General features: G+C 34.3%; 1 long non-coding RNA gene and 1 pseudogene across 1 annotated transcript; one reads left to right on the top strand and one right to left on the bottom strand.

The window, feature by feature from the left end:
- Positions 1 to 1,236: 1,236 nt before the first annotated feature.
- Positions 1,237 to 4,331, top strand: LOC122351507. The gene is made up of 3 exons (XR_006251763.1): positions 1,237 to 1,311; positions 1,424 to 1,565; positions 3,862 to 4,331. It is a non-coding gene; the product is annotated as an uncharacterized LOC122351507 (long non-coding RNA).
- Positions 4,332 to 8,612: 4,281 nt separating this feature from the next.
- On the bottom strand, positions 8,613 to 13,353 carry LOC122351506 (annotated as a pseudogene).
- Positions 13,354 to 14,465: the final 1,112 nt, after the last annotated feature.

Here is a 14,465-nt window from a genome sequence, read left to right as displayed (position 1 = left end):
TGTGTTATCTTCAGTCATTTTTTGTAGACAATATTGTGCACTTTTTTTGTTTGATGAACAACTGATTTGTATGTAAAGTTGAGTCAACCAGGGCCATAACTGCCAGTAGACACTGACGTTGATCACACTCACTAGAAAGGGCTAAATTTTTTCCTCAAATATTCAACATTTTTTAGTACTGATATGCTGTACTCCATTATGCAGTGCTCTATTGTTATTAGGATGTCAAAGGCTTAAAAATTACATTTTAAGCCTAATCTGCTCAGTTACTCCTCTGTGTTCACAATTACAGACACAGTTATGGAAGGAATAAACATGAATCATTATTTTGTTTGTTTTCATGTTCAAGCAGACTCTTGCAAATTAACTATCAAGTTACAAGTGACAGGTTTTATTTGTTTGTTTTTAAACAGGTGTCCTGTTATGGCAGGGTCTTTTCTCTATAGACAAAGAGCTATTTCTATGAACTGGGGGCATATGATCCAGGCCTGGATGTCTGGGGTGGGGAAAATATGGAAATCTCTTTCAAGGTATATAAGCCAAATGTTCATTTGCAGAGTCAATCAATTTTTAATCTGAGATTTAAAGGAATCAGGATTTTTTAATAAAACCATTTGTACATTGTACTATAAATAAATATTGTAACTTTTCAAGTGCACACAGCATTGGATGGTGACAAAAAGCAAACTTGTGTTAATAGTTTGTGGACCAAAATAAATTTGATTTGAGAGCTTTTAAAAGTTTGAAATAATTTTGTAAATTCCCCAATGCTAGCAGGTAATGTGTTATTTGTGCTGTAGATCTGGATGTGTGGAGGTGAGATTGAAATCATCCTGTTCACGTGTCGGCCACATTTTCCCGTGGTGATAACCTCTTACAAGTTCCCTAAAGATCGGGTGAAGACAGTCGAGAGAAACTTGGCCAGGGGTTGCAAGTGTGGCTGGATGACTATAAAGAGCTGTTTTATGGCCATGGCTACCACCATCTGCTGGACAAAAGTATGACTGATATAGGAAATCTGACAGAACAGATTGAACTGAGAAAAAAACTAAAGTGTAAAAGCTTTAAATGGTACTTGGAGAATGTCTACCTTACCCAGACTTAGACGCCCTCTGGTCAAAGCAGAAGGACTGGTAGGTAGTAAATACGCCACTTTACACAACTAATTATTTTATGTTCCAATCTGTAAAATAGAATATGTACTATCTCACAAACAAATTTTTTTTTAGATTTTCAATGTTGGAACCAGAAAATGTTTGGTATTTCAAAAAATGACATTTTATTTTTGATAAATGTGATCTCACAAATAAGGTATATCAAAATCAGACACATTACTTACATGGATATTTCATTTTTGTACAATCTCTCATTAAAAAACACTGCATTATTACTGAAGATGTTTCTGTATTCTCATGCCTTGTAGAGTCAACACTTCAGCTACACTTGGTTAAGGTTGCTTCGTCAGAACACTTCCTGTGGCTCCTCTGGAAAAACAGATTATCATGGAACCATGTGACAACACAAAGCCACATCTCCGCTGGATGCACAAGTCTCGTAAAGGTTTGGTAAGTAGACCACAAAATCTAATATCTAGGGATAGTAACACTGATAAATTAATCAAAAAATGGTGTGAATAGTGAGTCAGAAACAGGATTGTTGCAAATGTTTTAACAGAAATTAGATCACTTTTCTTCCAAGGTTAATATTAAGCTGATTTTAAATAGAGGATACACGAACTGACATAGCCCATGCATAAACTGTTATTTGCTTTTATAATTATTATTATTGTATATTTCAGTTTTGTTGAATAGTTGTTTTTAAAGGCTGTTTTAATTTAACAATATATGTAAACATAAAAATTCTAACTCATTGTTTTCTCATTGAGTGTATGCACACCAGCAGTTTCATTTGGCATCTGTCTGTGGTGCCTAGCAACTATTCAAAACAATGTAAAGACTTCTTACCTGGCGTGTGACCATCTTAACCCTCTACTTTGAGAGTTAGTAGAAATGTAGTAAGGCATGAGTGGTTGTGCATACGTGTGGCAAAATATATGGAAGTTCATAATATATGGATTTCTTTATTGTTTACTCATCAGATGCAATTTGATCTTTGTTTAACTCACAATTATGAATAAATAATCTGACTACATTAATAACACAAATAATTATATTTACATTGAATTCAATCAATCAATCAATCATTTTTATTTATATAGCGCTTTTAACAACACAGGTTGCATCAAAGCACTGTACAGTAGAATGTAAATTCACAGAGCAATGATTCATGCAAAGGTGGAGAAAGTAAGTGAAACCTATATTATCACATGTGAGCTATAGTTAATAAGATACACCCAATGCAGTGATTCAGGTAAAATAATGTTGATGTAAAAATATAACCAACAACTGATCACCATTTCTTTTGGCTTGTCTAGTTACCATAATTCAGTTCAGTAATCAAACAAGAGTCAAGGGTCAAGAGCCCATATTCAAACAAACACTGAACACCATAAAATTCAATCATTGATTGTACTTAGTAGTTTACTACTGTTATTCTTAAAGAATACTTAAAAGTTTTATATACTAAAGAATTCAGCTAATTTAGTCCACTTTTAGTTTTACTTAAGTAGACTTAAAAGTATACTACTTTTAAGGGTGAAAAATTAAAAGTTGTGGTTTTCTGGGCTGATAGGACTACGAAACTACGAGTGTAAGAGTTTGTTCTGGTGTAATAATCAAGGAACTTTGCTGACATACCATGGTCGCAGCAGGCACAGCACCTGAATACAGCCATACCCTCTTGATTGCACAGGAAGCTTGTCTTGCAATTTCATTGCTTTAACAAAGTTTCTTGATTATTACAACAGAAAATTTTAATTTACAAAATCAGGCTTAGTACACTATGAAACTACAGAAGGGTCAAGTTTTAAATAATCTATGCTATGCTGTGCTAAAAGTGCTATTGCCATACCTGGAGATCAGAAGAAATTAAAAAACTGTAAATGTTTAATCCATGAATCGCATTTAGGCATATCTGAGAAATGAACATAAGATCAAATTTAAGATTGTTTCTATGCAACATTTTATCAATGAGGCTCAGAGTATTATTTACTTTTCCAGCCTACTCTGTTATTGATCACTAAATATGAGTAAATTAAATAAAAGGTGTTATTGGTCAAGATTGGTCAGATTGTTTGTCTTTAACTGTGACTTAGATGAAGGTCAGACCATATATATATATATATATATATATATATATATATATATATATATATGTATGTATGTATTATAATCTAAATATATGCTAAAAATACATATATTAGATGATTATGATACTACTGTGCACATTAAAAAAATAAATCTTTAAAATCATGTACTGTATGTTCATGATAAATGCTAAATGATTCAGTGGTTAAGTACATATTGTAGTAGTTAAGGCCACCTTATTTTTGGGACCAACATTTTGTTACCAAACATACCATACCAACAATTAACAGTGCCTTGTTATCCTTCATGAAACTGTTACTACATAACAAAAATATTAAGGCCATTTTATAAAGTAAATTTATTTTCCATTAAGATGCTTAATTCCTGATATCCTGACTTTAAAGTAGTTTTACTGTTGTAATCTGTTGGGACTGTGCAGTACAGTATCCGGAGCTTTACTGTGATTTTGTGGTGTATTTTAACATGGACCAAGAACTGTTTTATGAGGTGAAAGCAGATTTATGAGGTTCTCTTATTAATCATCTTACATTCCGCTGTATGCAGTTTTGATTTATTGTATCAAGATAGGAACTTTGGTCAAATAATGTTTACACATTTAAAGTGAGCAAAGTCTACCATTTTTTTCTTTGTCTAGGCGGAGAATGTGATGATCGAGGGTCATTCCCAACCCATTTGCCTGGAAGCTGGAGTGAAAGCTGACAGCATCTTCCTCAAAGACTGTGATCCTATCAGTACTTTTCAGAAATGGCAGTTTACACACTACAACGCTGAATGAAATGTTCCAGAATATCGCTCACATATTGTCCATAATAGCATTGACATCTGTGCATGCGTTTTTTTTAATAGCTTATAGGTGGTTTGATGAGAGTCCACTTAATGCACTGTGTATGCTACATATGGTTTTTGACACTCTGAATCATTAGGGTTTGAGGTTCAGATCAGGGAATCAGGTCTTCTCTTTTAGTTATTCTAGATAATTTGTATTTGTGTGATTTGCTTGGGAAACACTGGTGTGGATAGCAAATGAAACATGGGGTTTTCTACAACAAAAACATTTAGAAGTACCCATGTGATATTTCACAATAAAGTTATTGTTGCTTGTAACACAAGGATTTAATGTTTAGATCTGGTTTAAGTCATTATGAAATGACTGACTTTACAATCATGTTGTGACATTTTTGCAAGTAAAAAAATTATATATTATTGTTGAAAGTGATGCCTATAAGTGCCTGTTGTAGATGCCAGATGACCCTATCCAATGGCGTGGCAGAATGTTTTCTGCATTTTCTGTTCTTCATGTGCACTCCACTTAATTATAGGATATATGGTCATTTATCTTGACATTTTGATTATGCAATTTAACCCTTCACTTTAGATCCTTTTGTCCTTATTCATTCTGATTCCAAAAAAACCATCTGTGTATGTGGATCTTACAGTCACAAACTTGTCTTAGTCAGTAAACATAGGTTGACATACTACTGTTTGCAATGACCACTACTGATCACGACTACTACTGTTTGCAAACTAGACTAATATTATTATTTATTTATTATTTTAATAGCAGCTTTACATAATGGTGCTATTGATTCCTATATATACAATTTCTACATGTGTATGTCAGCGGAAAAGTCATATCACAGATAGAACCTGAACTGAATATTAAATTAATAATATATAAATGAACATGCTGAGGTTAAAAAATGATGACTTAAGACTAGCACCCTGTTTAACATGCACAAAACCTAATGAAATATCTGAACTAAACTTAGTCAGCATGATTCCATGATGGTGTAATGGAGTTTGGGTTCCAAGCATTGGTTGCAATGGTTTATCAAGCTGAGGTCTGAAAAAGAAAAATTCCAACATTATGTCATTGTTACTACAACAGTTAGGCCCCTATACTAGAAGTTTGTCTGATTCAAGCAGGTTGGAGTGTGCCTAAAAAAAGGGCAACCCTCCTAATACCTCAAGTAAGTTATTGTAATTCCTTTATCCTGAGGTGCGAGTAGTCCAGTCACATTTATTTCTAGAGAGCTTTATACAATAAGGATTGTGTCAAAGCACCTTAACAGTGTCAAATAGGACAAACAATGCAAGTGGACCATAAAAAAAAAAAAAAAGTAATTTTTTAATAAGAGTCAAATTAATTGAATTCTTTAATGATTTGTTAATGATTCTAGTTCGGCTCTTATCCGATCTTTCCAACTAAGCAGGCCAAAGGTGACAGTGGTAAGAAAACCAAAACTCCATCAGTTACAGAAATAAAAAAAAAAACGAAGCAAAACAAACAAATAGCCTTAGGAGAAGGTTTAGTCAGTTCTCATGACAGAAAGGATCAAACATACATTACGAATAGGTTGCTTTAGCCATTTCTTCTAGAAAAGTGCTAATTTTCCTATCCAGAAAAAGAACACTGCAAAGACCCCATCCTGCTGTGAGGATGTTAACTTGTAAAGAATACATAACATGGACTTACTTAGTAGGAAAGTTGCACAAATGGAAATATTACTACACAGTTATTTCATAACTATTTGCTAATTACTAATTTGCCAAAATATGTTTTTGTGTAAATATTGTGATTTCATTAAATGTCATGGTGTTACATTTTGTTACTGGTAAAAAAGTAGGTCTGTGATTACAAAAGGTAGACTGCAGTGTATCATACACTACTGATGTAATGTTATCTTACCTGCTGTTTGGTTATTTATTGTTTATTTATAAGCATAGCTATTCAGTGTTAGGACCCCTGTTAGGATTTTGGTGTTTAAACAAACTACTTTGGTGTTTATCATGACAGCATGTACCTCACTGTAACACACAGTTAACACTGTAGGACTTCAATTCCACATGGGTCTATCTCAGTACATAACACTGTCCAAAAAGAGAGCCAGTAAAGCTACCAAAATTTCTAATGGCAATACAAAAAAAGGCTTGATGAGGAAAGCAGATTTTTTTTTTTCTTCAACAGGACAGAACAAATGGAGATCAAAGATAACTCAAACACTGATTGATCAAATATGCACATATAAATGGCAAATGTAAAGATTATGCTGATAATATGCTCATGATACTTAGCTGTATATTTCATCGCAGACCAGTGATACACACCAAATTGAGAATTTAACAGAATGCATAGTAGATATAAAAAACTGTATGATGAGTAACTTAATGCTAAATGCTAATGCTTAATGCTAAATTCTGAAAAAACGGAGGTGCAATTAATGGACCTAAAAACCCCACATGTAATAATCTAGAACACAGTCTAACACTTGATTGCTGCTCTGTTAATTCTTCATCAACAGTTAGATTTTAAAATCTTATTAATTACCTATAAAGACCTGAATGGTTTAGCTCCTCAATACTTGAGCGAGCTCTTATCACATTATAGTCCTGCACGTCCGCTGCATTCTCAAAACTCTGGCCATTTGATAATACCTAGAATATCAAAATTGACTGTGGTGGCAAATCCTTTTCCTATCTAGCAAACTCGGAAACAATCTTCCTGACTCTGTTCGAGAAGCATACACACTCTGTCAGTTTAAATCTAGATTAAAGGCACATCTTTTAACCTAGCCTACACATAACACACTACTACACTTTTATTATTCAAATTCGTTTAAAGGGATTGCTAGGCTGCATTAATTAGATCAGCTGGAACCGGGAACACTCCTCATAAAACACAATATATTTGTGACATCATAAAAAGAATGACATCTATGCTAATATTAGTCTTGTTTCTTGTATCCAGATTAGATGGTGGATCAGCACCCAGAGATTATGTTCATCAGAGACCAGAACACCTAGATGCGCCCCCATGGACAGATCTGGATCTGATCTGATCTGGATACAAACTGAGAATCAGAATAAGAATGAAACACTTATTAGCATAGATACCATTCTCTTTATACAAATACATTGTGTTTTATAAGGAGTGTTCCTGATTGCGGCTGATCTAATTAATGCAGTCTAGCAATCTTTTAACGATTTGAATAATAGAAGCGTAATAAAGAATAATAGAAGAATAATAAAGAACTTTGTTTTAAATCTAGATTTAAACTGATAGAGTGTGAGTAAGAGCTCAGTTAAGTACTGAAAAGCTAAGCCTTTAAGGCTTTATTAAGCAACAAGATTTAAAATACATATGATATTTTGCAGGGAGCAAGTGCAGTGGGCATATGGTCATACTTCCTGGTTCTAGTAAAGACTCTAGCTACAGAATTTTGGACCAGCTGTATAAAGACCAATAAAGCATTACAATAGTCTAACCTTGAGGTCATAAACGCATGGAATAGCATTTCAGCATTTCACGTTGAGAGCATAGTTTGCAATTTAAATATGTTTTTAAGACGGAAAAACACACTTCTGCAAATGCTAGAAATGTGGCTTTCAAAGAAATATTGCTATCAATTAGCACACCTTTGTTGTGCAAACTGATGATGAAGAAGAATTGACAAAGCAATCATTAAGTGTTAGACAGTGTGTGGGGTTTTAGCTCCAATGATTTTCAGAATTTAGCAGTAAGAAATTACTTTAGAGCAGTAAAATTGCTTTACTTAGTTTTTGTATCAACTATGCATTCTGTTCTCAATCTGACAGTACACAAAATCTCCAGTCTTTCACATGCATCTTAAAGACCGTATTTAATCAGAATGTAAAGTGGGGGAGACACAGCAGTGTTTTGCCTAGACTGGACAAAGAGAATTGTGAAAATGCAAATGTGTCAAGTGATTATTAAATAATAGCACTTCCCAGCTGATGAAGACAGCATTATGTTGAAATTCAATCAAAATGTAAAATGAAACAAAAGAGAATGAAGAACCATGGTCCGTGGTTAGAGGGTGTCTTTCTGTTTCAAACATACATTTCCTGTGTTGTTTGCAGGTGACAAGCAGCAACAGCAAAAGATGATTTTTTATGAGAATACCCCCCCTTTCAATGTTATCATTAAGGTAAGTAACTGAATAAAAATACAATAAATAAAATAAGTAAAGGAAGAAAGAAAAATAAACACATGCCAAGCATTGATCTTCACATTTATTATGTATTAAATATTCTTAATAAATTATTAATATATTAAAATGTAGTTGAAATATATTAAAATGTATTAATATGTGTTGTTATTGTTAAATTATAGTTTAATTTAAATAAACTTTCTTTAACAAGGATCACTTAAAAAAGAAAGAAAAAAGGTGGTATGGTAGCACCTCTCTCAGACCACATCCTGTTATGAATTTCTCTATACCTGCTGTGGTCACAGTCACTCTCATGTCATCACAGTCTTTTCAAGTCAGCACTTCATGTTACACACTCACTGCAGAGCAGCCTTTTTTCATGCAGTCAATGAATTAAAGTTTTGATCTAAACAAAATTACTTCTGACCAAGTATAAATAAAAAATATACTTTAATAGAGTATTGGCAAATACATTGTCTTAAACATTCTATACAATGAATTGTTCTAATTAATGTGAAGCAAAATAATTTTATGCATCACTAGATTGTTGTGGCAGACTGTCAAACCTTTACACTGTTGAACCTTAATATTTAAGTACCTAAAAAAATGAGAGAGATCAATACTCTTTAACCTCACCCTAAAACTACAGTAGCTGCACAATCTGGTTACTATGCAGAGTAAGCTTGCAGGCATAATGAATCATAATGATTACTTGTCATTTAGCAGACACTTGAGTCACAAAAGTATTTTGCACAAACATATTTTCATGGACCCCCTACATATACATTAATTTATATGTTACTCTTGTGGTATACAGATCTCACCTCACATATGATACCTTCATATGTAATACCCTTGTAAATAAATGGGTTCAGACAGCCTACATTCTTTTTAGATTCTTGCTTCTGTAGTTAATCTAAATGAGAATATTGGCTGCACATGCTTAAATTGCATACTTAACATTAAGAAGCAACAAGCCTGCGCAGAGACATTAGTGCTTCCTTTCACCTCTGTGTCTATGCTATAACAGGTATGAAATCTATAGATTTGAGACACAGATATCAGAATGAGATTGTAATTAGGGACAAGATCATGTAGGAACTAGGACATATCAGCTTGCGGCAACTGAAATCTAAACCAGTCAAATAGAGCAGTGGAGGCAATGTAAACAATTCTCTCAATGCATCTGCTTTCCAGCATATACTTTCCAAGGCTTGGTTAATGCCAGTTCTTTATTTCTTGGGTAAAGTTATAATGCTTTGGTCCTTTGGCAAAAAAAAGGCAGAAAATAATACAAAGATTGCTGCAATGCAGTCCGTAATGCTGATGTGAGATTCCACTCTTCTTTTTATCAACATTTTAAGCAAGAAAGTCATAAAAACCTATTAGTTCTTGTATAAAATTCTAGAACGTTTTGAGAACAGAAGTGTTTAATCTATGAATCTCCCACCACTCAAGCTCCTTACAAAGTATTCATCAGATTAGCAGTCATTGGTGTTTCTTTTAGCTGCCCTCTTCTTCCTCTACAGAGTGATTCAATCCAGGTATGAACTTTAGAAGGTGCTTGCGGACACTACCTTTTCTGCCTCTCCTTGGCAGTGTCCCAAACATGGATGAAGGTGAATTTTCCCAGGTCGGGGAGAGTGAACTGTTACTGCTGGTCAGGCTAATGCTGCGTGTTCTTGTCAGGGGTCGCAAAGCTCCTCCTTCCAGCTGAAAGAAACTTCCGTTTGGCTCAGTTGGGCTGAATGGACTTGAGTCATCAAATACTGATGACATAAAGGCTCCATCCTCACTATCATCTGTCATAATGCTGCGGCAGCTGCTGTCACTGGAAAAACGCTGCCCAGAATGTCCAGTTGGAGATGAGAGAGACAGCAAAGAGTCAACAGACGGATGCTGAGCACTCTCATTCAAATTACCTAGAACACAGATAGTGACATATGTAATCCTTGTCCTTTGAGTTATTTAACATCAGCTAAAACATGAGTCTGTTACGCATATGAGTATCAGATAAAAGACACAGATGGCCACAGTGACGGTTTAACTTGCATATTGCTCTTTTTTATTTTGATTGTTTCCATTTTAAATTCAAGTAAGTTGCTTTGGTTAAAACATTTGCTAGTTGACTAAATGTAAATGTAATGTACATTTTTGATTTTTCTCTGTACATTTAACTCAAAATTTTCTAGCGATTTGTTGCATTTAAATTTTTGTCCCAACTGAATGTATCGTTTTTAAGCGGCAACACTGTCCCAATAGAAAAATGTGCAGGGCAATACAGAAATTTAATTGGGTCACTGGAAAACTTTAAATGCAACAGAGTCAATAGAAAATTTTGAATGGGGAGGTGAAATGTTTTTGTTTGTTTTTACAGTGTAGCTTAAAAAAAAAATGTATATGTAGCATTTGCACATGCACAACTATCACACACCATACAAAATTTGGATGATCACTGAGCAAGCTACATCATAAAAAAAAACCAAGGGATGTAAACCTTTAAACATTTATTATTTGTGCATGCATTATTCATGTAAATTAATTTGTTTCAAATTCATATCATGAATCCGACTGTAACTTTCTCAGAGAGATGTATACTCTTCTCTCAGACAGTGGCCACTAACTGTCTGAACAGCTGGTTTTTTTTTCTCACCTCTAGTAAGACGCTTTTCCTGAACTGTGAGAGATTGCAGTTCCACCCATTTCTCACGAAGAGTTTGCTGTGCCAAGGAAAACACAGAAACTAGATCAGCATATATGAGTCAACTTTGTAAACGTGTATGTACAGTATACTTTATGTTGATCAGCAGCATTCATTTAAATGTTTCAGCATGTATGGAATACATTATCTTACAGGCTGCCTGAGACTTCTGAGTAAAGTTTCAGTTTTATGTACATGTGGTAAAGACACACAATCACACAAAATACCCACCTTAAGATAGCGCATCTTTTCTCTAATTCAATTCTCTTCACAACACTCCCACTGACCGTCTCCAACCTTCACACAAAAACACAAGAGAAAAGAAAAGGTCTAGTTAACATAGATATTTATTTGTTTCTTTATTTTAAGTTCTGTTGCATTAGTTACTTCCCATCAACACAAAGTATAAACAAATTGTTAAATTAATTAATTGTTGGTTTGCATCCAGAGAGTTCTGGATGATTGCTAAATGACTGCACAAACTGAAAAAAGTATTTGGCAAAAGTCACATTGGCAAGTCAAAAGAGTTCTTGTTTTAGTGATATTTTTGTCCCTAGATATGCATCAGGGTTGCATTTGTACATTCTTATTAAAAGTAAATATAAACTCCATAATAGAGAGTTAGTAAATGTGTGCTAGTTTGCAAATATTTTCACAGCTATATACTCACTTCAGCATGTTAGCGGACTCTCGAATCAACTCAATTATGTGCTGGTGGGTAGATCCCTCAATACTGACTCCATTTACTGACAATATAATGTCATCTATCAAAGAGAGGGATAAAAAATAAATAAAGAGTAGTGAACATAATGCTGTAAGCAACACTTTTTTTCTAACAGTTTCACATCTAATATGGAATCACAACAGTGAAGTCTTAAAGAGAGAGTCATTTTAATTGCTTTAAAACAGAGAGTTCAAAACAAAGTATATTTTTAAAAAGGTTGACATTTAAAGAGAAATATTAACATTATAAGTAGACCTCAGGAAATATTAATGCATTGAATCAAGCAGTGATCAGACAGATCAGTCCTATCTATTAAAAAAAAATTACATATATGAGAAAGCATAAAATAACAGTCCATAAAGACCAAATAGAGCAAATGGCATGTGAACAGGCTCAGGTTAGATGGGTGGAGTGAGTAATGCTCTAAGAAAAGAATGCCGGAAAACCTGCTCACCAGCAGTCAAACCTGCAGTTTCAGCTGCACTGCCATCCTGCACACTGCAAACAAATGTACACATCTCCACCATACTGCTGTTCTTCACCTTAAGACCATACGTCTGCACAGAGAAACATAAATCCCAATGGAGCATTTAAAATGAACCTGTTATATGGATTGTGGTCATGTATGTACAATCGACAAAAATGGATACAGACAATTAAGCCATATTAAAAATTGTCTGAATTTAGACAGAAAGCACAATATAGCATTTCAAATGCAGAGAGGGGGTCTTAACATTAAGTTAGGGATTAGGTCCACAGTTAATGATGACTAATGAAATAATGAGACACCTATGATTTTTCTTTTCTGTGAAAATGTAAGCTTTATACATCCACTAAAAGTCATTGCCACACTAGATTAAAAGCCATTGCAAAAAAAGTTTGTTCTTTGAAAGTAATTTGTTTGCAAGTAATTTCTATGATATGTTGCTATTGATAATGAAATTCAGAAATCAGCCTACATATACTTCATGAAACATTTTAGTAAGTTCAATTATTCATGTGAAAATGCACTTAAAAAAAAATAAGAATGCATTTGATGCAGTATGAAGTATTGGTTAGGAGTGAAAAACATACCTGAACTTCGAATCCAAAGGCTTCATTGTCTTGTTTCTCCAATATAACCATTGTTCTGTGCAAAACACGAGAAACAGGCACTGTGAAAGGTTTAATGAGGACATCATATATTCAGAATGAAGTGAATCAGTAAATTAGCCTTACCTTTGAGGATCAGTATAATCCACTAGAGTTGTAGAGAATGTTCTGTGCAGCTGCAAAGAGTAATTCTCGGATAAAATAATGATGGGAAACTACAAGGAACTGCAAAGATCCTGCAGAAATGCATGTTTAAACAAGTTTTGAAAAAAAATGTTTATCCATTAACATTACTTAAAGTAATGTTACACCTATAGTTATAAAGTTATAGAATTCTAATCTCTTAGCATTTATGTTGCCATAAAAACAGATATAATAAAAATCCTATCACTGATCGTCACACCTTACTACGTGACAATGTTCCATTTTTGATCTCTTCAGTATTTGAGTTTTTAGCACTGTTGAATGAACGTCGTCGCCACAGTATGTTTTTCTTCTTTTTGAGAGTTGTCGATTATGTAGCTGTCCAGGCTGCTAAGCTGTTTTAAAGGTGCTTTGAAGTTTTTATTGGATGTCATCATGCCTCCTTATTCATTGAACCACACTGTATGCAGCTGCAGGCTTCAGTGTGACTTGTCTGTATAAACAGCGGATATACCCGTGTCACGTGAGTATCAGGAACTAAAGACTTTGAGAATCAGTGTGTGGGTGTATGTTAACCATTTTATATGGTTCCTTTTTCCTCTTCTCTATTCTTTGCCCAGTGTGCTGTGGACAGAAATGGTGCATCTGCTTGTGATTGTTTCCTTGCTTGAACTCCTTTGAGAATTTTGTAGCAGTCTGAGAACAAACACGCATGAAGAACCACAGAAGTATCAAATCTCTTTCCTCTTTCATCTGTTTCCACAGTGCTGAACAGCTTTACCTCTTTTTCTCTCTGTGAACAATCACACTTCTACCTCTTTCTCTCTCTGTGGTGACCTCTCTCTAAACTTTTTACTTTTTACTTTTGTGGTCTACATAGAGGACCTGGCCTTACATGATTCAGTGAGGTTTAATACTTCCAAATAGTATCAGAAACTGAGTTGTCAGCCATTACAAAGGAGTAGTAGTGGTGGGAAGGTCAGGATGTGATGTCCCTAGTGGTGACATTTTTATTGATATATTATTCTCATCATGCCTTATATTTTTATTTTTGACATTATTTATTTATTTTTACACTGCATAAATATCTCAACATTGTAACACATGCTCTCAGACTCTAAATGCAGGAAAGATATTTCATTCATTCATGACCTCAAGATGTGACTATCAAGGTAAATATAACCTTGATCTGAACTACCAACACTAAGCAGATGTATGCTAAATAATGAGAATGTCCTGAGCAGAACCTGATTTTGCTGAGTTCAACGTGTGTTCCTAGTTCAACATCTTTGTTGACCCTGGAACAACATTGTGATTAACCAATCAGATCTGAAGAAGAATCAGAGGCTTACTATCAGTGTTTGTTTCTTGCACATCAGTGTCATTCATCTATCATTTCTCTGATTTTAGGCATTACTCATGGGTGGAAGATCCAAGATGGCAGCACGGTAGGGCGAGCGGATACTTGGGTCCCAAAAATTGTACTTTTATGTCTTTTAATGTCACCTGTTTGTCTCCAAACAAACTCTCAGTCAGTCTACTGCCAACTTACAAGGATATCACTCAAAAACACATCTATGCTCATCAAAGTTTCCGGATATTGGCAACACATGCTTGTCTTGTGG

The sequence above is a fragment of the Puntigrus tetrazona genome, chromosome 9, assembly GCF_018831695.1.
Source record: "Puntigrus tetrazona isolate hp1 chromosome 9, ASM1883169v1, whole genome shotgun sequence".
Taxonomy (NCBI): Eukaryota; Metazoa; Chordata; class Actinopteri; order Cypriniformes; family Cyprinidae; genus Puntigrus; species Puntigrus tetrazona.
This window is presented reverse-complemented; position numbering and strand designations above follow the sequence as displayed.